Below are 24,561 nucleotides of genomic sequence, written 5' to 3'. Positions count from 1 at the left end.
TTTATAAAACAGGCTCTCCACACAATCAGGAGTCAGCACATTCAGTCATTCCAGAGAAACACTTCGAGTACCTCAGAATGTCTCAGAAAAGGAAACAAATCCAAATTCGTCCTCACAACAAATCCCTTTCTTTCAAACAATTAATAAAAGAAGAGTTGCAGTTGGCACACAGAGTCGGCCCTGCTGACTCCTGTTCACTTTGAACTGCACTGGGATTATATATAGAGCGAGGAAGATAAAACCATAAAGATATCTGCAGGCAAAAATAAAACCTGGAGCCAGAGATATCAGAAAAAGAGCGAAAAAGTAACTTGCAGTCTGAGAGAGGGGAGAGGGGCACGTTGCACCCTCGGCTCTCCAGTTCACCTTCTTCAAAATCAGGAGAGAAAATCAGCGCCCAGGACAAAAGCAAGATCTTTGGAAGCCAGCCAAACTCTCCAAACTCTTTCAAAACCCCATCCCCCCGGATCTGAGGAAGTTCCAAAGTGCAAAGCACTTACTTATGATGACACATCGCCCCTCCGAATAAAACTATAATTACCAACAGAACACAGCCTTTCCCTTCTGACAACAAACAGCCAGACAAAAATAAAAGCCACTGAGTTCTTCGAGCTCTTGAAGTTGAAAAGTTCAATGAAACGTAGAATATTTTCAGTTCCTGTTCTCTCTGTTGTTGACCACTGTCAGGGGGAAATCACACATTCCATTTCGCAGGTTGACCATTCTCAAAGCCTTAAGTTTTCTCTGTGCCAGCCTCTGAGAGATGGAACTCACTCACCAACTCTGAGCTTGTTCAGATGACTAGTTATTCCCACTCAGCCTGAATCCCCTCCTTCAAACAGCCACCCAGTACTCACGGAGGGCTCATTTACAGTAATACTCATTCTCATGACAGAATTGTTTTTGTACAGTGGGCCCATAAATATCTTTGATTTCTTTTGCAGAAATTCATCAACCAAAGTTTCTTATGACTAAAACCACAATTGACTGGGAAGGGTTGTGAGAGGCCGTGGGGGAATTGATTACAAGGAAGAGAATTTTCAAGTTGAAGTGTTGCCAGAGAAGGATTACTGTAGGTCAATGGTCACAGGGAGGTATTGAGGGACTACAAGCCTCTGCACTAAGCAGCCTGCCTGGTTAGCAGGAACTTCCCCTTGACATGAAAAGGAAAGGTGTTCAGGTTGGAAAACCACAAAAAGAGAGCCCGAGCAACTTGCTCAACAAGCTGAAAGCTCCAGGGCTGAGGAGGCTCTGTGTAAATGAATTGTGACAAACCGTTGCCTATCACTGGAAGCATTTCCAGTCTTTACAACCTCCCACTAATTCCCTAATTCTGGTTTTTCAATACATTCCCAATTTTAACCTCACTCCACCAATAACAGTCACCTCCTCAGCAGCTGACTTTAAGTTTTAGAATTCTCTCTCTAAACCTTACCACTCTTTTTTTTGGAATTTCGTGCATGGGATGTGGCTTGGCCAGAAGTTATTGCCCAGAGGACAGTTAAAGAGTCAACCACAGCCTTGACCGTCTCTTCCTTCTAGACCAGTTTTTCCCGAATCTTTCCCACTGAGACTAACTTCGAAGTTAAAAAATGGTTTCGACCTCCCGAATGAGAGTAACAGTGAGAGTGAATGTGTGAGTGTGAGAGTAAGAGTGAGTGTGTGAGAGAGTGTGAGTGTGAGAGTGAGTGTGAGAGTGGGAATGAGAGTGAGTGTGAGAGTGAGAGAGTGAGTGTGCGAGTGAGAGTGACTGTGACTGTGAGAGTGAGTGTGAGTGTGAGAGTGAGAATGAGATTGAGAGTATGTGTGAGTGCGTGAGTGAATGTGAGAGTGAGAATGACTATGAGAGTGTGAGTATGAGTGTGAATATGAGATTGAGAGTGAGAGTGGGAGGGGGAGAGGGAGAGGGAGAGGAGAGTGAGTGAGAGTGTGGGTGTGAGTGTGAGAATCAGTGTGAATGTGTGAGAGTGAGAATGAGAGTGAAAGTGAATGTGAGTGAATGTGAGAGTGTGTGAGAGTGAGTGGAAGATTGAGAATGAGAGTGCAAGTGAGCAGGAGGGAGAGAGGAAGAGTGAGAGTGAGAGAGTGAGTGTGAGAGTGTGTGTGAGTGTGAGAATGAGTGTGAGAGTGTGTGTGAGAGTGAGAATGAATGTGAGAATGAGATTGAGAGTTCATGTGAGTGCATGAGTGAGTGTGAGAGTGAGAATGAGAGTGAGGGTGAGAATGAGACAGAGTGAGTGTGAGTGTGAGAGTGAGAGTGACTGTGAGAGAGTGAGTGTGTGAGTGAAAGTGAGAATGACTGACTGTGAGAGAGTGTGTATGAGTGTGAATGTGAGAGTATGAGTGAGAATGAGATTGAGAGTACGTGTGAGTGCGTGAGTGAGAGTGAGTGTGAGTGTGAGAGTGTGTGTGAGTGTGAGTATGAGTGAGAATGAGATTGAGAATACGTGTGAGTGCGTGAGTGAGAATGAGTGTGAGTGTGAGAGTGTGAGTGTGAGTATGAGTGAGAATGAGATTGAGAGTACGTGTGAGTGCGTGAGTGAGAGTGAGTGTGAGTGTGAGAGTGTGTGTGAGTGTGAGTATGAGTGAGAATGAGATTGAGAGTACGTGTGAGTGCGTGAGTGAGAATGAGTGTGAGTGTGAGAGTGAGAGAGTAAGAGTGTGAGAGTGAGAGTGAGTGTGAGTGAGGGTGAGAGTGAGTGTGAGTGAGAGTGAGAGTGAGATTGAGAGTACGTGTGAGTGCGTGAGTGAGTGTGAGAGTGAGAGTGACAATGAGAGTGAGAGTGTGAGTGTGAGAGTGAGAGTGAGAGAGAGTGAGAGGCAGAGTGAGTGTGAGAGTGTGAGAGTGAGTATGAGAGTGAGAGAGTGAGTATGAGAGTGTGAGTGAGGGTGAGGATGAGTGTGAGTGAGGGTGAGTGTGAGAGTGAATGTGAGTGTGAGAGTGAATGTGAGAGTGAGTGTGAGAGTGAGAGAGTAAGTGTGAGTGTGAGGGTGAGTGTGAGAGTGAGAGTGAGAAAGTAAGAGTGAGTGTGAGGGTGAGAGTGAGAGAGTAAGAGTGAGAGTGAGAGTGCGTGAGAGTGAGAGTAATAGTGAGAGCAAGTGCGAGTGAGTGTGAGGGTGAGAGTGAGAGTGAGAGGCAGAGTGTGGGGTGAGTGTGAGAGTAAGAGGGAGTGGGAGTAGAGCTGTTCAAATTTGGTGAGAGCTCCACTTAGTCCAACTGGGATCATGGCCACTCACCTTGGGAAGCTCTGTTTTAGGCAGTCCCTAATACCCACCTATTCACAGAACAAATAGAACACTACAGCGCAGTACAGGCCCTTCAGCCCTCAATATTGCACCGACCTGTCATACCAATCTGAACTCATCTAACCTACAATATTCCATGTACATCCATATGCTTGTCCAATGACGACTTAAATGTACTTAAAGTTGGCGAATCTACTACCGTTGCAGGCAAAACATTCCATACCCTTACTCCTCTCGTCCTCGCTTTCAGTCCCCTGCCCTGCTACATTATCGTAAAATTCAGTGTTGAATTGTGTTTGATACTTGCTCCTTTTCACATTGCTTTGGGGCAATTTCTTATTTCAAAGGTGCTATGTAGATGCAAAAAGTTATTGGTTGCTTTGAAAGAGCTAAGATGGATCAAATAGCTGTCACCTTCGATGTTAACCCTCTCATTCGCTAACAAAACATGCTCACTGGGGACTCCTGAGTATGGGTCACACTAGTAACTTGCATGTTCTCCCCGTGTCTGCATGGGTTAGCTCCACTGTCCTCCCACAGTCCAATGTCAGGTGAATTGACTGTGCTAAATTGCCTATAGTGTCAGCGGTAGGTGTAGGGTGGGTTTCTCTACTCTACATACTGTAGGAATTCTAATCCCTGAACAGGTTATTTTAAGATATTTATGAATCAAAAATGAAAGAATGCTTCCCTTTGAAGAAGAAACCAGCACGAGAGGATACAGACTGAAAACAAGGGGCGCCCATTTAAAACAGAGATCAGTCATCATTTATCTCAAGAGGGTTGGAATGTAAAAGCAGTGATGTGCTACTGTGACTTTATAAAGCTCTGGTTAGGCCCCATTTAGAGTACTGTGTCCAGTTTTGGGCCCCCCACCTCAGGAAGGACATATTAGCACTGGAACGTGTCCAGCAGAGATTCACACAGATGATCCCTGGAATGGTAGGCCTAACATACGATGAAGGGCTGAGGATCCTGGGATTGTATTCATTAGAGTTTACAAGATTGAGGGGAGATCTAATAGAAACTCACAAGATAATTCATGGCTTAGAAAGGGTGGGCGTTGGGAAATTGTTTCCATTAGGTGGGGTACTAGGACCCGTGGGCACAGCCTTAGAAGTAGAGGGGCTCAATCTACAATGGAAACGAGGAGACATTTCTTCAGCCAGAGAGTGGTGGGAGCACAGTGGAGGCTGGACGTTAAATGTCTTCAAGGCAGAAATTGATAAATTCTTAATCTCGCAAGGAATTAAGGGCTACGGGGAGAGTGCGGGTAAGAGGAGTTGAAATGCCCATCAGCCATGATTGAATAGCGGAGTGGATTCAATGGGCCGAATGGCCTTACTTTCACTCCTATTTCTTATAGTCCTATCTTATTGATCGGCAGAGTTAATTCAACGGGTCAAATGGACTGATCCTGCTTTTAATTTCCCACCATACTGAGTAAAATACGATCCATTTCCTTTAGTTGTTTTCCTGGATAGCAAGCAGATGGAAACAGATTGGATTGACTTTGAAGGGAAGGTGGTGGTGGACTGATAATGTCACTGTGCTAGTTTTCCAGAAAGTGTGGAGCTGGAAACAGCACACCACGTCCGGCAGCATCAGAGGAGCAGGAGAGTCAGTGTTCCAGGTCGGAACCTTTCATCAGGACTCCTGATGAAGGGTCCATCCCAAAATGTGGACTCTCCTGCTCCTCTGATGCTGCCGGACGTGGTGTGCTGTTTCCAACTCCACACTTTATCAACTCTGACTTTCCAGTATCTGCAGTCCTCTCTATCTCCTGGCTTTCCAGAAAACCAGTCTAATGTTCTGAGGACTTAGATTCGAATGTCACCATGGTAGAATTTGAATTCAATGAATCCCTAGAATTTTAAAACTCTGGTGACTGTGTAAACATTGTCAATGGTCCTAAAGTCCCACCTGCTTCACATTTGGGAAGGAAGTCTGTTACCCACCACCAAGGATATATTTCCCTCCCCTCCCCTATCAGCGTTCCGCAAGGACCACTCCCTTCGTGACTCCCTTGTCAGATCCACACCCCCCACCAACCCAACCTCCACCCCCGGCACCTTCCCCTGCAACCGCAGGAAATGTAAAACTTGCGCCCACACCTCCACACTCACTTCCCTCCAAGGCCCCAAGGGATCCTTCCATATCCGCCACAAGTTCACCTGTACCTCCACACACATCATCTATTGCATCCGCTGCACCCGATGTGGCCTCCTCTATATTGGTGAGACAGGCCGCTTACTTGCGGAACGCTTCAGAGAACACCTCTGGGCCGCCCGAACCAACCAACCCAATCACCCCGTGGCTCAACACTTTAACTCCCCCTCCCACTCCACCGAGGACATGCAGGTCCTTGGACTCCTCCACCGGCAGAACACAACTACACGACGGCTGGAGGAGGAGCGCCTCATCTTCCGCCTGGGAACCCTCCAACCACAAGGTATGAATTCAGATTTCTCCAGCTTCCTCATTTCCCCTCCCCCCACCTTGTCTCAGTCGGTTCCCTCAACTCAGCACCGCCCTCCTAACCTGCAATCCTCTTCCTGACCTCTCCGCCCCCACCCCACTCCGGCCTATCACCCTCACCTTGACCTCCTTCCACCTATCCCACCTCCATCGCCCCTCCCCCTAGTCCCTCCTCCCTACCTTTTATCTCAGCCGGCTTGGCTCTCTCTCTCTTATTCCTGATGAAGGGCTTATGCTCGAAACGTCGAATTCTCTATTCCTGAGATGCTGCCTAACCTGCTGTGCTTTGACCAGCAACACATTTGCAGCTGTGATCTCCAGCATCTGCAGACCTCATTTTTTACTCGAAGAGTCTGTTAGCCTTACCTGGACTTACCTATACATGACGTCAGAGCCACAGTAACAGGATTGGACAATTAGGAATGTACAGTAAATACTGGCCTCGTCACCACCCCATGTCCTGAGGATGTCAAAGTCCAATTGGAGAAGGTGGAGTAAAAGATTTACCAAGATGTTACCAGCTTCAATTGTTTGGAACAGACAGAGCTATTTTTTTCCCTGGTAAGCCAAAGGTGAAGAGGAAGTGGACAGATGCCGTACAAAGTATGTTGGGGTTTACAACGAGGTGATGGAGGTAATGGAAGTGATGGAAGTGATGGAGGTGATGGAGGTGATGGAAGTGATGGAGGTGATGGAGGTGATGGAAGTGATGGAGGTGATGGAGGTGATGGAGGTGATGGAGGTGATGGAGGTGATGGAAGTGATGGAGGTGATGGAGGTGATGGAGGTGATGGAAGTGATCGAAGTGATGGAGGTGATGGAGGTGATGGAAGTGATCGAAGTGATGGAGGTGATGGAGGTGATGGAAGTGATCGAAGTGATGGAGGTGATGGAGGTGATGGAGGTGATGGAGGTGATGGAGGAGCTGTTTCCATTTGCATGGGAGACCAGAATGACCAGAGCGAGGGCTTTGGGAATAAAAAAGGAATAGGAAAGGTTTGTTTTATGCAGTAGGCAAGAATGTGAAGCTCAGTGTCATGTACGGTGATTGAAGCAGAGAACATTCTGGGAGTCCAGAACTACAGGGCATAGGTTTAGGGTGAGAGGGGAAAGATTTAAAAGGGACCTAAGTGGCAACATTTTCACGCAGAGGGTGGTGCATGTATGGAATGAGCTGCCAGAGGAAGTGGTGGAGGCTGGTACAATTGCAACATTTAAAAGGCATCAGGATGGGTATGTGAATAGGAAGGGTTTGGAGGGATATGGGCCGGGTGCTGGCAAATGGGACTAGATTAGGTTGGGATATCTGGTCAGCATGGACAAGTTGGACCAAAGGGTCTGTTTCTATGACTCTATGACTCTATACACAGAGAGGGAGAGGGAGAGAGAGACAGAAAGAATGAGGTAGAGGATAGGGAAGGCAATAGGAGTGGGGGTAGATTCATTTGAAATCTGGACAGCAGCAAACACTAGTCAGGCTGAATGGCCTGTCATGGATGCCTGTAATCAGCTTCTTATTCTCAATGTTATCTCTCCATCTAACCTTGCTCCTGTCACAATTCCTGTCCCAACAGATTCAATTTAAAGACTTCCAACTTTTCTGGTCAAATTTTCTGACCTCCAGTTGTGTTGGGATTCCCTGTGTGTTCGGCTGCTGCTGCTGATTTGTCAAGAAATCAACTGGTATTGAGTTTCACTGGAAATCACATCAAGTTTTTTAACCCATCATCCTCACACACTGAATATTAACTCCATCCTTCCACACGAAATATTAACTTGTCAAGGCTGTCTGTTGGTTCAGTGTGTGATTCCTATAGTATTCAAAGCTGAGCAGGAACCAAGTTTGAAACTTTGAGACACTGTTGATGTCAACTGGTCAAGACTGTCCCCTTGCCCTTCTGTTCCCTCAGCCTGCTGTCCCTCAATGAAGACAGTGTGTGAACACAGCAGGTGAGGAGCAGGCCACACTCAGTGTGGACTATAAGGAATGCAGCAGATCAAGGTGACAACTCACCACTGCCTCCTCACGGACATTTAACAAAATGCAAAGCGACCCTCACATCCTGTGAAACGAGAAAACCCATTGTCCCATTCTCCCTGCTCTTTGCCTACAATCCAGTGAATTGTTCCTTTTAAAATCTGTCTTCATTTCCATTTGAAAATTACTGTTGAATCTATCTTCCACTGCCCTCTCAGAACGTGCATTGGTCACAACAGCTCACTGTCTGGAGAAAATTCTCATCTCCACTTTTGGTTCATTTGTCAACTATTTTAAAGCTAATTTTTTGTGTTTCCTGGATCTCTTAATTTAGCTTGCTCACTCCTAGGAAAGGAATGTTCGAACTTCCTAGAGCTGCTGATAGAGACAGCTATGATAACAAAACACAGAGAAATTTCTCTTTTTGTGTAACACTCAAGCTTTTTTAATATATTTCTAGAAATTTCCTAATCTACAGTTCTCTTCCCACACGTCCTTAATGACTGTATAATGTCCTTGTCAGAATGAGAGGTGATATCATCACAAAGACAAACCTTTTGACTCTGAATTGTCACCACAGTATCTAACATTCTCACAGATAGATGTTTCTGTTGGACAGAATTACCCCACGTTACTGCAACAACACGGTTTGAGAATTCCACGTGAAATTTTTCTCTCTTCCAATCTCTACCGCGTGTCTCAGATTGTGATTGGTGTTTGTATAATACTTCAATAAGGCTTTTTTTGTTACTCTGACCCTGTGTCAGCTGGCAAATGCATTAAGACAAAGACAGAATAGAGACAAATCCAGAGGCAAAGAGATATACAGAATGAAACAGACAGTGAGAGAGAGACTGAGAGAGAAAGCGAGAGAGAGAGACACACACAAAGAGGAGACAGTGAGAGAGTCAGAGAGAGAGAGAGAGAGAAAGACAGAGACAAAGATAGAGGGAGAGAACAGAGAGGGAGAACAGAGAGAGAGAGAGAGAGAGGGCAGAGAGAGACGGAGAGAGACAGAAACAGGGAGACAGACAGTCAGAAAGAGAGAAATACAAAGAGAGAGAAAAAACAGAGTCAGAGAATGAGACGGGAGGGGGGTGATGTGGAGAGAGAGAGACAGAAACAGAGACAGAGACTGATGGACATACAGAGAGAAAGTGAGTCAGAGAGATCCAGAGAGGAAGAAATTCAGAGACAATCAGGTAAATGTTGAGACAGATATGCCATTAGATGAGGAGAATTAAGAAACAACAGAGAAAACAAAATTGGGGGAGACAATAAGAATGAAGAGAGAATGAGGAGGAGGGAAAGGAAACAGATGAAGAAAAGGACAAAACAAAATAACGAAAGGGAAATAGAGAACAAGCTAAATGAGAAGAGTTGAATGAAGACAAATAAGTGATTAGCAACATAACAAGGACACAGTAATATAATAGGGACAGAGAGATAAGTGGAGCTAAAGGTGAACAAATACAAAGAGCACTGGTTTAAATTACTATCTTGAGTCACATTGAAACTCAGCAGCTGGTGCTGGGCCTGACCCTGCAGGTGAAAGGGGACAGTAGGTGTGTGTGAGCAAACACTTCCAGGTCAAGGTGCTGTGCTTTCCGGCAGAAGCAGAAACTATGGTCAATTTCGCCCAACCCTCAATCCAACTCTCCGAACACCACAGGGAGGGGACATCTTCTCATCACTAAAGGCACCATCATCATAGTAGCTGATATGGCACCCGCTCCATAAATACACTCAGAAATGGAATGCTCCCTTGGGGTTTTCAACAATCACGTTGAGTCACTCTCTCTCCTCCACCAATGTCATTACTCATCATCAGAGAGGCCTTTATGTAGAACCCAGAATATAGGATGGTACAGTACAGGAACAGGCCTGCTGGCCCACCATGTTTGTGCCAACCGTGATGACATTCTCAACTAATCCCATCCATCTTCAGATGCTCCTTATCCCTCTATTTTCTGCCTGTTCATGTGTCTGTCTACATGTTACTTAAACTTTGCTATTGTATCTGCTTCCACCACCTTCCTTGGCAGAGCATTCCAGCAACCTACCACCCTCTGTGCAAAAAAAACCTGCCTTGCACATCTCCTTTAAACTTCCCCCCTCTCACCTTAGTATTTGAAATTTCAACCCTGGGGAAAAAAAGACTCCAGCAATCCACCCTATCTATGCCTGTCATTATTTTATAAACTTCTGTTACGTCGCTCCTCAGCCTCTGAAGCTCCAGCAAGTTTGCCCAACCTTCCTTTCCAGTTAATACACTCCATTCCAGCCAACATCCTGGGAACAGTCTCCACATCCTTTCTTTAGTGTCGTGACCAGAACTGCACAAAATACTCCAAGTGTAGCCTAACTAAAATCTTATGAGGCTGCAACATGACTTGCCAACTTTTATACTCAATGGCAAAGTGTTTAGTGATTGTGGTGGATGTCAAACTGTCAATTGTGTGCAGTTTTGGGGTCTCCTTATCTGTGGAAGGAAGTTCTGGCTCTGGGTGGGGTGGGGGGGGCAGTGTAATGAAGGTTTAACAGACTGATTCTTCGAATAGCAGGCCTGATGTATGAGGAAAGATTGGAATAGTTAGGACTGGAGTTCATTGGAACTTATAAGAATGACAGGAGATCTCATAGAAACCTATAAAAATCCAACAGGACTCGAAATGGAATGTTCCTAATGACTGGGGAGTCCAGAACCAGGGGTCACAGTTTTAAGGATATGGGGTGGATCATTTAGGACTGAGATGAGGAGAATTTTTTTCACACAGAGAGTGGTGAGTTTGTGGAATTCTCTGACTTTGGTTGAGGCCAAAACATTGAATGTTTTGAGGAATAGGTTACATATAGTTCTTGGGCTAAAGGGATCAAAGGGTATAGGGTGAAAACTGGAACAAGGGACTGAGTTTGATGATCAGCCATGATCATATTGAATGGTGGGGCAGGTTCAAAGGGCTGAATGGCCTACTGCTGCTTCTGTTTTCTATGTCTCTCTAAATTAGAGCCTGTCTAGTGAATAGGGCAAGTGGGGAGGGAATGGGAAGAGCTTCCAAATGGGATCAAGGTAATTTGGGAAGAAAGAGATGGGGATTCAAAATGGGGTCTTAGAATGGAGAAGCCTAAAGAACACCTTCCCCAAAGGCAGTGAGGTCTTGATATTCTATCTGCAGAGTATAGTGGGGAGAGTGGGTATTAGGGTGGGGCATTAGAGGGTAATGGGGGATGTGTGGGGTTGTGTGGATGGGAGAGTGTGGGCTGGGGGTTGGGGGTGAGTGGGTGATGGAGTTGCGGGTGGTACAGAGGAGTGGGCAGGTGTGAATGGTGGAGAAGTAGGGACATGTGTGGGGTTGTGGGTGGTGGAGTGGAGGGATGGGAGAGAGGTGTGATGAAGCAGAGCGGGGTTGGGGGGAGTGGGTGGTGGAATGGAGGAGTGGAGGGGTATAGGAATATGTGGGTGGCAGAGGAATGGGGGTGTTTGTGGGGGAGTGGAGAGGTTGGGAGAGTATGGGCGTAGGGGAATGTGGGTGACGGGGTGTGTGAGGTGTGTAGTGCAGCCCGGGTGTGCATAGGATTTGGGGGGAGTGGGGTATGGGGACAAGTGCGAGGTGTGGGTGATGGAGTGGGGGTTGTGAGAAAGATGTGGGGGCAGAATGGGGTTGGAGTGGAGGGGAGTGGGTGGGTCGGTGGAGTGGGGTTGTAGGAGGGATGTGGAGGCGGAGTGGGGTTGTGGGGAGGGGAGTGGGGTTGTGGGGAGGGGAGTAGGTGGGACGGTGGAGTGGGGATTGTGGGAGGGGTGTGGAGGTGGAGTGGGGTTGGAGTGAAGGGGAGTGGGTGGGTCGGTGGAGTGGGGGTTGTGGGAGGGGTGTGGAGGCGGAGTGGGGTTGTGTGGAGGGGAGTGGGTGGGATGGTGAGTGGGGCTGTAGGAGGGGTGTGGGGGTGGAGTGGATTTGGTGTGGAGGGGAGTGGGTGGGACGGTGGAGTGGGGCTGTAGGAGGAGTGTAGGGGCAGAGTGGGGGATGGTGTGGAGGGGAGTGGGTGGGATGGTGGAGTGGGGATTGTGGGAGGGGAGTGGGGGCGGAGTGGGGATGGTGTGGAGGGGAGTGGATGGGATGGTGGAGTGGGGATTGTGGGAGGGGAGGGGAGTGGGGGCAGAGTGGGGTTGGTGTGGAGGGGAATGGGGGCAGAGTGGGGTTGGTGTGGAGGGGAGTGGGTGGGACGGTGGAGTGGGGGTTGTGGGAGGTGTGTGGAGGCGGAGTGGGGATGGTGTGGAGGGGAGTGGGGATTGTGGGAGGGGAGTGGGGGCAGAGTGGGGTTGGTGTGGAGGGGAGTGGGTGGGACAGTGATGGGCACCAATAGGGCTCGCTGCCTGTATGGAATTTCAATTTTCCCACAAATTCTGGCCTTCAATCAGTGTTGGGAATGGTCACAGAATTAACACTGACATAACAACTTTCACATTCAAACATTCAACAATGTAGAAGTTGGGAGTCAGCGATGAAATGTTCCTCAGAGTTTAAATCTCTGTCACTCTACAATACTCTGTGTCCTCCTCTAATCCAGCGAATGCAGTAACAAACCCCATTCAACACCAGGAAACAACTGGACATGGGGCGTCTGAGCAACTGGAAGGACAGGCCAAGTTTGCACAAATTGCTCAGAACTCACGAAGCAGTCAGCAATCCCTGCAGGAGAGTTATCAGCACATTCCATCAGGGAGTATGGTGAACGTGTCACTCAGACCTTTATCATTTCATATACTCACTCCCAACTCTAGGAAATGCAGACAATTAATGGCCCATCAATAACTGCACAGGCTGAAGGGGATGTCTGACTTATTTTTGTTTCTATGTTTAGACAACTCCAGCGGGAGTTGATGAGAACTGGATACTTATACAAGGGGAAAGGAAAAGACAGGAAGAGATGATCAGATTGGTAACGTGGGATGAAGATGCCTTCGAGTATTCTCAAGTGGAATATAGACACCAACAACAACAGTTGCTGCAAGTGGCCTGCATCTGTGCTAGAAATTCTATGTCATAGAGTCATAGAGATGTACAGTATGGAAACAGACTCTTTGGTCCAACTCGTCCATGCCGACCAGATATCCTAAATTAATTTAGTCCCATTTGCCAGCACTTGGTCCATATCCCTCAAAACTCTTTCTATTCATATACCCATCCCAATGCCTTTTAAATGTTACTATTGTACCAGCCTCCATCACTTCTTCTGGCAGCTCATTACATACACGTACCATCCTTTGTGTGAAAAAGTTACCCCTTCTGTCCCTTTTAAATCTTTTCCCTCTCACCTTAAAACTATGCCCTCTAGTTCTGGACTCCCCCACCCCAGGGAAAAGACTTTGTCTATTTACCTATCCCTGCCCCTCATAAGCCTCTATAAGGTCACCCCTCAGCCAGCACAAACAAATCTCCCTTTAGCTATTTAGCCTCTCCCTGTAGCTGAAATGCTCCAACCCTGGCATCATCCTTGTAAACCGTTTCTGTACCCTTCCAAGTTCCACAACATCCTTCCAGTACGGGGGGTGACCAGAATTGCACACAATATTCCAAAAGAGGCCTAACCAATTGACATAAAAATCCTTCCAAAAAATGGTTATTTTCACCAACAGGTGAGTAACTGTTTGATAGGGACTACACAGAAAACCTTTCGGCGTTTTTGCATTAACCTTTTCGGACGGTGATTACTCACCTTTGGAGCTGCTGGGATTGGAACCTGGGCCACCTAGCTCAGAGATAGTGACACAACTATTGCCCTATATCTAAGCTTGTGATGACTCTGTTCTGGAAGTGTTTAAGTGGGACATGTAGACGGAGCTTTACTTTGTAATTGACCCTGTGTGGCACCTGCCCTGGGTGTGGTATGGACTGTGTTGTAGTGTTTGTAATTAGATCAGCCAGGTGGGTGTCATAGAATCTGAGTTCCCTGATTCAGGCTGTTAATCTAGAAGGGCTTCTGCCCGAAATGTCGAATCTCCTGTTCCTTGGATGCTGCCTGACCTGCTGCGCTTTTCCAGCAACACATTTTCAGCTGTTAATCTGGTCCAATCAGATATAAACAAAAGTGTCAGAGGTTCTGTTCACTCTGAGAGCTGGCTCTGAGGGAGCTGGATCAGTTCAAGGACTCTCCCCATGTGTAAATAAAGGGGGACTTGGTCATGGGATACTAGCCTCTACAGAGCTATTTCAAATGTAGAGAGAGCTCTACTTTATATCTAACCCCATGTTGTCCCTGTTCTCAAGTATTTGATAAGGACAGTATAGAGAGAGCTTTACTCTGTTTCTAATTCCGTGCTATTCTTGTCCTGGGAGTGATTGATGGGGATAGTGTATAGGGGAGTTCTACGCTGTACCTAATCCCACCCTGTTTTGTATATGTCCGGGGAGTGTTTGATAGGGATAGTGTAGAGACAGCTTTACTCTGAATCTAACTCCATGCTGTCCCTAAGTTGGAATATTTGATGGGGGACAGTGTAGGAGAACTATTCAAACACAGAGCATTAGAAGTAAAAAGGTGAGTAAGTTTATTGTTGTACAAGAGACACTTTGATGGTGAATGATAAACATCAATAAAATAAACTTGATCAAAGCAACATCCAAGGCTGATTAAATCTATTTTGCTGTATTGTTTTCGACCTTGTCTGTTGTTTAATCATCTCTAGAATGTTTTGATAGTTTCCAAATCTGATAATAATTGATGGACTGTCCTTTATCAAGTTCTCTAACATTTATGTTGCAAGAACCAACTAGTGTACTTTCAGAAAGTAGGTTCCCACAGCACTGACGGAGGCTATTTGGCCCATTGTGTCTGTGACAGCTCTATCGACAGACCTATTCAATTATGACATTCTTGCTCTAACCCCATCGCCTGGCACACTTTCCTTTTCATGAATTTATCCAACTCTCTTCAGAAGTGGCCACCACTCTGTAAGCAGCTGATTCATAACTCATCATCTTAACTATCTCTCCCTCTGCCTTTTGGAAAACTTGAATTCAATCTTGAAAAATTTGGAAGATAATAGTCTGGCGTCAAATAACAAATGGTCATGTTGTGGTGTAAACCCCAATGGCTCACTAATGGCCATTTTGGGGAAGGATGTATTCCAGGTTTGTGTCAGTAGTTAACTTCAGTCACACACTAACATAGTTTTCTTGTTAATGCTGTCTGAAGTGTCTCTTAAATCATGTCAAAACAAAGGAACATATGCGCAAGACAAAACAAGGTTGTCCAACAAATATCAACTTTTCTGGCCAACTCCTTACCCTGGCAATGAAGTTTATAAATATCATTATGACGTAAAGACTAGTCTACACTGTTACTGGCACAAAACTGAGTTAGGTGTAGAGTAAAGCTTTTTCCATACTCTCCCCACCAAACAATCTCAGGCCAGGGACTGCAAAGGATTGGATACAGAGTCCAGTGTCCCCATTAAGCACTCCCAGGACAGGTGACTGCACAAGGTTAGATACAAAGTAAAGCTCTGTCTACACTGTCCCCATCAAATACTCCCAGGACAGGGACAGTGCAGTGTTACTTACAAAGTAAATCTCTGGAAATATATAGATATGTATCAGAAGAGGAACGTGTTAATGTTTTATTATTTTTCCTAGAAATTTGTGATAGTTAGATCAAGCAGTGAGTTATGCATGTTTTTGTGGTTTTCTTCATTAAACTTAAGCTTCAAAAATTCTGTGGTGAATACAATCACATTTTAAAAATGTAACTGTCTAATCAATGACACTAGAAACAAAAGGATCACATGGGAGCTGGAGAATGTTCGATCACTGAGAGGCTAAGTTGTTACTCATGAATACGCCACAAGGGGACGTCCACACAACAGTCATTAACCTCCCACCAAAAATCTGAAGAGCTGTTTGATAAGTGTCAATTAACTGGGTCCTCCCAAACTTCCAGGTATAAAGTTTTAGCCATGATTCAGTTAGGTCAGAAATGGGTATTAGGTTTTTTCTGGTTCATCATTCAGGCCAAACATCCCCCAGTGCAGCCCTGAGAGAGTCCTATTCTATCCCGGGGTGCCATTGTTTGGAATAAGATGTTAAACCAAAGCGTTGTTCATCATCTTCGGATGATGTTGAAGAGACCGCTCCTGGAGAACAGGTGGGCACTTCAGCCTAGGATCAGTGTTTTTTATTAAATCATCAATTCAAAACAAACTGATCACCTGATCTTCCACAGATTCCACAGCCTTCCTGAAGATGGGCTCATGCTCGAAACGTCGATTCTCCTGCTCCTTGGATGCTGTGCTTTTCCAGCAACACATTTTCAGCTCCCACAGATTGCCCTTTGGGATCTTGCTGGGACCAAGGGGCTGCCACACAACCCTTCAACTTTCCAAAGCGAAGGTCAGAACCCCAAGTCGGGTCACAAACTGAACCATTTATGTTGAAATTCCACAACAGGAATGACTTGCACTGAGCACTTAGCCCTTCCTCCCTATTTCTCTCCCACTCCCCATTTCTCTCCCACTCCCCAGTCACCCACCTCTCAAGGACCCTGACGATTTTCAAGCCTCAAAATTGGCAAACTGTTTGGGAAGTGCTGCTGGTAGTATAACACTGCAACTATCGACAGGATAGCTCATGATGTCATAGCAGCGACAGTGTGACATGTTATTTGGTGTGTTTTCTTAATTTGTTCACAAGATCTGAGAGGCACTTGTTAGATTAGTCTTTATTACCCATCCCTAGTTGCCCCTTGAGAAGGTGGGGGTGAGCTGCCTTCTTGAACCGCTGCAGTCCATGTGCTGTGGGTAGACCCACAATGCCCTTAAGGAGGGAATTCCAGGATTTTGACCCAGTGACATTGAAGGAACAGTGACATATTTCCAAGTCAGGATGGGGAGTGACTTGAAGTGGAACCCGCAGGGGGTGGTGTTTCTATGTACCTGCAGCCCTTGTCTTTTAAGATGGAAGTGGTTGTCGGTTTGGAAGGTGCTATCTAAAGACTTTTGGTGAATTTCTGCAGTACATCTTGCAGATAGTACACACTGCAGCTGCTGGGTGTTAGTGAAAGTGAGAATGAATGTTGAGGAGAGTAGATGAGGTATCAAAGTGAATTGCTTTATCCTGGATGGTCTCAAACTTCTTGCTTGTTGCTGGAGGTGCCCCCATCCAGGCAAGTGGGGAATATTCCATCACACTCCTGACTTGTGTCTTGGAGATGATGGGCAGACTTCAGGGAGTCAGAAAATGAGTCACTTGCAATGGAATTTCCAGCCTCTGACCTGCTCATGTAGCCACGATATTTATATGTAGAGATCAATTGAGCTTCTGGTCAAAGGTAATCTCCAGGTCTTTGTTAGAGGGGGATTTGGTGATTGCAATATCATTGAACATTCAAAAGTGGTAGTTAGATTGTCTCTTATTGGAGACAGTTCATAATCTGGCATGTGTGTGGTGTGAAGTTTCTTGCCACTTGTCATTCCAAGCCTGGATATTGTGCAGATCTTGTTGCATTTGAGCACAGACTGCTTCAGTATCTGAGGAGTCACGAATGGTGTTGAACACTGTGCAATCATCGATGAACATCCCCACTTCTGACCTTATGATGGAGGGAAGGTCATTGATGTAGCAGCTGAAGATGATTGGACCTAGGACACTACCCTGAGGAACTCCTGTAGAGATGTCCTGGAGCTGAGATGACTGATCTCCAACAATAACAATAACTACCTTTCTACGTGCCAGGTATGACTCCAACCAGAGGAGTCATTTCCAATTCCAATTGTCTCCAGGTTAGCTAAGGCTCTTTTATACCACAATTGGTCAAATATTGTCTTGATTACAAGAACAGTCACTCTCACCCCTCCGATTCTGTGATGGGCCATTTCGCCCATGCTTGAGTCAAGGCTGTAATGAGGTTAGGCCTTGACAGAATCTAAATCAAGTGTCACTGAGCAGGTTATTGCTGAGCAGATGCTGCTTTTTAGCCCTGTTGATGACACCTTCCATCACTTTACTGATGATTGAGGGTAGGCTGATGGGGTAATAATTGGTCCAGTTGGAATTGTCCTGCTTTGTATGTACAGGACATTTGTGGCAATTTTCCACATTGCCGGGCAGGTGCCAGTGTTGTAACTGTACTGGCACAGCTTGGCTAGGGAAGCAGCAAATTCTGGAGGAACTATTGTCTTCAGGACTATTGCCAGAATGTTGTCAGGGCCCCTAGCCTTTGCAGTATCCAATGTCTTCATCCATGTCTTAATATTGTGTGGAGTGAATCAAATTGGCTGAAATCTGGTCTATCGAGTCAGCACTGGTTCTTCATACAGAAATCCAATTGGTCTTTGCCCCTTGTTCTATCCCCATGTGCCTACAAATTCATTTCCTGAATTACCCATCCAATTTCCTTTCAAAATAATTGATGATCTCTTCCACTCTCCTTTTGGGCAGAGAGTTCCAGATCATTACCACTCTGTCTGAAAAGCACCAGTTGCACAATGCATTAAGCTTGTACCCTTACTGTCCTTGACCCACCAACTCATGGAAAGAGATTTTCCTTGTTTGTTTTATTAAAATCTCTCTTAATATTGTGTACTGCATCAAATCTCCTTTTGTCTAAGGAGAGCAATTCTAGATTCCACAACCTAACCTTGTAGTTAAAATTCCATATCTGCAAACCAATCTGGGAAATCTCCTGTCCAGCCTTTTGAGCACCCTCGTATCCTTTTAAAACTGCCGTGACCAGAACTGAATGCAATTTTCTAGTTGAGTCCTAACCCTAATTTCATAAAGATTCTGCATCAGTTCCCTTCTCTCTGTATCTAAAAATAAATCTACATTAAACAAAAGTTACTTCTTGTGTGTTTGGGGTGGGTGGGAGGAATGTCTTTCATTTAAATGTAATTTAAAAATCAGTAGGAAAGGACCCAGGGGACAACTTCTTCGCACAGAGGGTGGTGCGTGTATAGATTGAGCTGCCAGAGGAAGTAGTGGAGACTGATACAATTACCACATTTAAAAGGCATCTGGATGGGTACATGAATAGGAAGGGTTTGGAGGGATATGGATCAAATGCTGGCAAATGGGACTAGATTAATATAGGATATCAGGTTGGCATGAATGAGTTTGACCAAAGGGACTGTTTCATGCTGTACATCTCTATGACTCTACAAAATAAACTAGAATTATGAGTAGAGTGTTCGATCGTTTATGTCTGCCCTGCTGTTCAATAAGGTCATGGCTGATCTCTTTGTGTTTCAAATTAAACATTCCCATCGACATCCGATTGACCCCGATTGCCCCTGTCTAACAAGAATTATCTACTTCCACCTTGAACATATTCAATGACCCACCTCCACTACTTAAATAAAAACCAAAAGGACTGTGGATGTAGTAAATCAGACACAAAAACAGATATGGAGAAAGTGAGGACTGCAGATGCTGGAGATCAGAGCTGAAAAATATGTTGCTGGAAAAGCGCAGCAGGTCAGGCAGCATCCAAGGAGCAGGAGAATCCCTGAAGAAGGGATTGTGCCCGAAAAGTCGATTCTCCTGCTCCTTTGATGCTGCCTGACCTGCTGCGCTTTTCCAGCAACACATTTTTCAGCACAAAAACAGCTATGGCTGGATAAGCTCAGCAGGTCCGGCAGCCTCTGTGGAGAGAAATATCAGAGAAACCAAGTTCTGAGAAAGAGTCATGTGACCCAAAATGTTAACTCTGACTTCTGTCTACAGAGGCTGTCCGACCTGCTGAGCTTATTCAGCAATTTCTGTGTTTGTCACGTCCACCACTCTCTGTGGCAGAGAAAATTCCTCAGAGAACTGTGGTGAAGCCTCATCAGTAATTACCAATCCCCCAGGAGTGGCCCAGCGTTTCTGGGAATTGAAGATGTGACAGTCCTGAGAACAACACCCAATGGAGAAGGTTCACAGGGACATGAAAAAGACAGTATCCCCTTTGCCAGATTTTTAAAAAGATTGTTTATTACTTACTAGAAATGTATTTAAAGGGTTATTTTTAATGGGCAGGGTGAGTAAAGACAGGCTGAAAAATGTTTTAGATATAGTCCAAGCAGGAATGTTAGTCCCACTCATCAACCGAAGTTTCGGTGGCTGGTGGTTCAATTACTGACTGGAAGTGAAAGAGTAACAATGAGGAAGGAAACCTGCAGAGATCATGAGAAGAACACTTCCTGAGTTTTTAAATGATTTGATTAACAAGTAAGCAGGCCCCCCAGATTACATCGCTGCCTTTTAATAGTAAAATCTGTTATTGTGAAGGTTAAGGCAGTTCACGAATAATGCAATGTAGGGCATTGCCCTTTGATGAGAAGGGCACTGCTTGTCAGTGGCCACTCGGGTGTTTCCTTTCTTCCTGGTGGTGGAATATAAATAAGGATTTACCCACTTGTTGTTCTTCACTGTGTCCAATACCTGCATACACATGGCATGGGTGATGGGGAAAAATAAACACTGTCGCTGTTAGGCAGTAGGACGGGAAGAAAAAAGGAAAGAGAGAAAAAAAACCCAGGAGATTTAGAATCTACTCAGTTTTGGGGACTGACTGTACTGGAAAAAAACTAATGCAATGTAGGCTGTGTCAGTTGTAAGTTAATGTGATGCCGTTAAACACTGGCTCAGAAAGTTAACTTTCCTATGTGTCTGTTTCTCTCTATTAATTGTTTCATATTTGTCTTTGAGATTCTCACTTTCTCTTTCATATCATTTCATACTCTTTATCTCTATCTTTCCTCATGCCATCTTTTCTGTGGCGCTCTCTCACACCTATTCAATGATGTTATTACACACCTCTGGAGTAGTGTCCACACATCTATCACTGCACCATCAGAGAGATAGAGAGAGTACATGCGTGCGCACGCACAGTTAACAAGGCCGTTAATGACACATTTATAGAAGACATTTTGCCCTCTCGGGTTGACGTACAGAAATTGTGCAGCTGGTATTTTGTAGAGGAGTGGGGAAGTTCTCCGATGGTGACAAACATTTCTCAGTCTTAGTGAACAATGTCAAGCTATCTGACCATTATCATAAAGTTATTAGCATGAGTTCTCTGTGGGTAAATTGACTGCAGCATTACATCACAACAAAGTCTATGGAATCACATCTCTGCCCATAAAACACTTTGGAATTATTCTGACAATGTGGCAATGCTTTAGAATTACCAGTTTCTATTCCCCAAAGTAGCAGCAATTTCAAAGCAAAGACTTTGAGTGGAATTGAACTTCTGTGCATGAGTGAATGAGTTCAGTTCTATGGACCTGAGGGGAATGAACGAGGTAGTGGGATAAATTGGATAAATTGCAAAATGATCATTGGTCTCAAAGGTTCATTCGGTACTCAATGATTCTGCAATTTTTTTAATCTGACAGTTGTTAAATACACCTGGTGCTCTTGCAATGGTGATTAGTTATTGATGACTGGTGTTATATTGTCAGTAAATGCACTGAAACAAACTCATTGACTGATTGGTTTCACCATCCCTTTGAAAAGGTTCCAGAACCAACAGCAACCATACAATCAACATCTTTCTAATCTGATCAGAACATTTGACCCAATCCTACTTAGCCCTGAGAATATAGGTACGGGAGTAGACCATTCAGCCCATCGATCCAGCCCTGCTATTCTATGCCATAGTGGATCATTTCCTCAAGGCCACATTCCTGTACTATCTCTTAATATCATTAGTCTCCAGAAATCTGATGATTTCTGTATAGAACCTACTCAGTGACTGAGCTTCCACAATCCTCTGGGATAGAGGATTCCAAAGGTTCACCTCTGACTGAGTGAAGACGTTCTCCCCCATCTCAGTATTAAATAGCTGACCTCTTCTCCTGAGATAGTCCTCTAGTTCTACATCCACCAGCCAGATGGGAACATCCTAACAACATCCATCCTGTCATGCCCTGTAAGAACTCAGTATGTTTCAATGAGACTACCTTGCATCATTCCAAATTCTAGGTAATACAGGCCCCTTAATACCACCATCCCCAGAATTAAGCTGGTGAACTTGCGTTGCATTCCCTGTGTGGCAATTACTTCCTTCTTCAGATAAGAAAACCCCAGATTGTACACAATAAATCAGGTGCAGTCTTACAAAGATGCTATACAATTGCAGCAAGACACATTTACTTTCAGTAGAAGATGTTGGGATTGAAGCATCTTCTGGAGCCATGGCAGACCAGTTGGGTATAAGTAGACCCACAATGCTGTTAAAGAGGGAGTTCCAGGATACTGACATGGGTGTGTGGAATGCACTGCCAGCGGTGATAATAGAGTCAAATACATTAGGGACCTTTAAGCGAAGCTTGGATAGGCACATGGATGATAGTTGAAAATGTGTTACTGGTTAAAGCACAGCAGGTTAGGCAGCATCCAAGGAACAGGAAATTCGATGTTGCGGGCCAGAGCCCTTCATCAGGATGATAGTTGAAGAGTATGTTGGTTAGTTTGATCTTAGAATAGGATAAAAGGTCGGCACAACATCAAGGGCCGAAGGGCCTGTACGGTGCTGTACTGTTCTATTTCTATGTCCCAGCAACACTGAAGGAACAGGGATGTATTTCGGAGTCAGGATGGTGAGCGGCTTGAAAGGAAACCTGTTAGTGATAGTGTCCCCATGTGCCTGCTGCCCCTGTCCTTCTGGGTGATAAAGATTTGGAAGGCTTGGAAAGTATTGTCATTGGAGCTTTGCTGAGTTAACACAAAGAACAAAGAACAAAGTACATTACAGCACAGGAACAGGCCCTTTGGTCGTCCAAGCCTGCACCAGTCCAGATGCTCTAATTAAACCTGCCACCTATTTTCTAGGGATCTGTATCCCTCTGTTCCCTGCACATTTATGTACCTGTCTAGATACATCTTAAATGACTCTATCATGCCCACCTCTACCACCTCCGCTGGCACCTACCACCCTCTGCATAAAGAACTTTCCCATGCATATCTCCCTTAAATGTTTCCCCCTCACCTTGAATTTGTGACCTAGTAATTGAGTCCCCCACTCTGGGAAAAAGCTTCTTGCTATCCACCCTGTCTATACCTCTCATGATTTTGTAGACCTCAACCAGGTACCCCATCAACCTTGGTCTTTCTAATCAAAATAATCCTAATCTACTCAACCTCTCTTCATAGCTAGTGCCCTCCATACCAGGCAACATCCTGGTGAACCTGCTCTGCACCCTCTCCAAAGCATCCACATCCTTTTGATAATGTGGTGAACAGAACATAAAGCATAGAATATTCCAGCGCAGTACAGGCCCTTGACGTTGTGCCTCCCTGAGGAACCGATCTGAAGCCCATCTAATCTACACTATTCCATTCTCATCCATCTGCCTATTGAATGACCATTTAAATGCCCTTAAAGTTGGCGAGTCTACTATTATTGCAGGCGGTGTGTTCCACACCCCTACTACTCTCTGAGTAAAGAAACTAGCTCTGACAGCTGTCTTATATTTAATACCCCTCAATTTAAAATTATGCCCTCTTGTGCTAGCCATCACCATCTAAGGAAAAAGGCTCGCACTGTCCAACCTATCTAACCCTCTGATGTCTCTATTAAGTCACCTCTCAACCTTCTCTCTCACAAAAATGTTCTCAAGTCCCTCATCCTTTCATATAAGACCTTGCCTCCATATCAGGCAACATCCTAGTAAATCTCCTCTGAACCCTTTCCAAAGCTTCCACATCCTTCCTATAATGCGGTGATCAGAACTGTACACAACACTCCAAATGTGGCCTCACCAGAGTTTTGTACAGCTGCAACATGACCTCATAGTTCCAAAACTCAATCCCTCTACCAATAAAAGCTAACACACCATATGCCTTCTTAACAACCCTATCAACCTGGGTGGCAACTTTTAAGGATCTATGTATCTGGACACCGAGATCTATGCTCATCTACCACTACCAAGAGTCTTACCATTAGCCCAGTACCCTGCATTCCTGTTACTCCTTCCAAAGTGAACCACCTCACACTTTTCCATATTAAACTCCATTTGCCACCTCTCAGTCCAACTCTGCAGCTTATCTATGTCTCTCTGTAACCTGCAACGTCCTTTGACGTTATCCACAACTCTACAACCTTAGTGTCATCTGCAAACTTGCTAACCCATCCTTCTACACCCTCATCAGATCATTTATAAAAATGACAAACAGCAGTGGACCCAAAACAGATCCTTGTGGTACATCACTAGTAACTGAACTCCAGGATAAATATTTTCCATCGACCACCACCGTCTGTCTTCTTTCAGCTAGCCAATTTCTGATCCAAACCGCTAAATCACCCTCAGTCCCATACCTCCCTATTTTGTGCAATAGTCTACCACGGGGAACCATATCAAACACCTTACTGAAATCCATTTGCACCACATCAACCACTTTACCCTCAACTACCTGTTTGGTCACCATCTCAAAGAACTTAATAAGGTTTGTGAGGCATGACCTACCCTTCACAAACCATATTGACTATCCCTAATCAACTTATTCCTTTCAAGATTTTTAGAAATCCTATCTCTTATAACCCTTTCAGACACTTCACCCACAACCGAAGTAAGGCTCACTGGTCTATAATTTCCAGGGTCGTCTCTACTCCCCTTCTTGAACAAGGGAACAACATTTGCTATCCTCCAGCCTTCTGGCACTATTCCTGTAGACAATGACCACATAAAGATCAAAACTAAACGCTCAACAATCTCCTCCCTGGCTTCCCAGAGAATCCTAGGATAAATCCCATCGACCCAGGGGACTTATCTAATTTCACACTTTCCAGAATTGCTAACACTACCTCCTTATACACCTCAATTCCACCTAGTCTTGTAGCCTGTATCTCAATATTCTCCACAACCATGTTGTCTTTTTCTC

The 24,561-nt window shown here is 45.1% G+C and overlaps 1 protein-coding gene across 4 annotated transcripts in view; it reads right to left on the bottom strand.

Annotated features, from left to right (window-relative positions):
• The window catches only part of LOC132828788 (cAMP-specific 3',5'-cyclic phosphodiesterase 4C-like), a 331,268-nt gene that overhangs the window by 182,210 nt on the left and 124,497 nt on the right, over positions 1-24,561 (bottom strand). The window lies entirely within an intron of this gene.

This window comes from Hemiscyllium ocellatum, chromosome 28, assembly GCF_020745735.1.
Source record: "Hemiscyllium ocellatum isolate sHemOce1 chromosome 28, sHemOce1.pat.X.cur, whole genome shotgun sequence".
Lineage (NCBI taxonomy): Eukaryota > Metazoa > Chordata > Chondrichthyes > Orectolobiformes > Hemiscylliidae > Hemiscyllium > Hemiscyllium ocellatum.
This window is presented reverse-complemented; position numbering and strand designations above follow the sequence as displayed.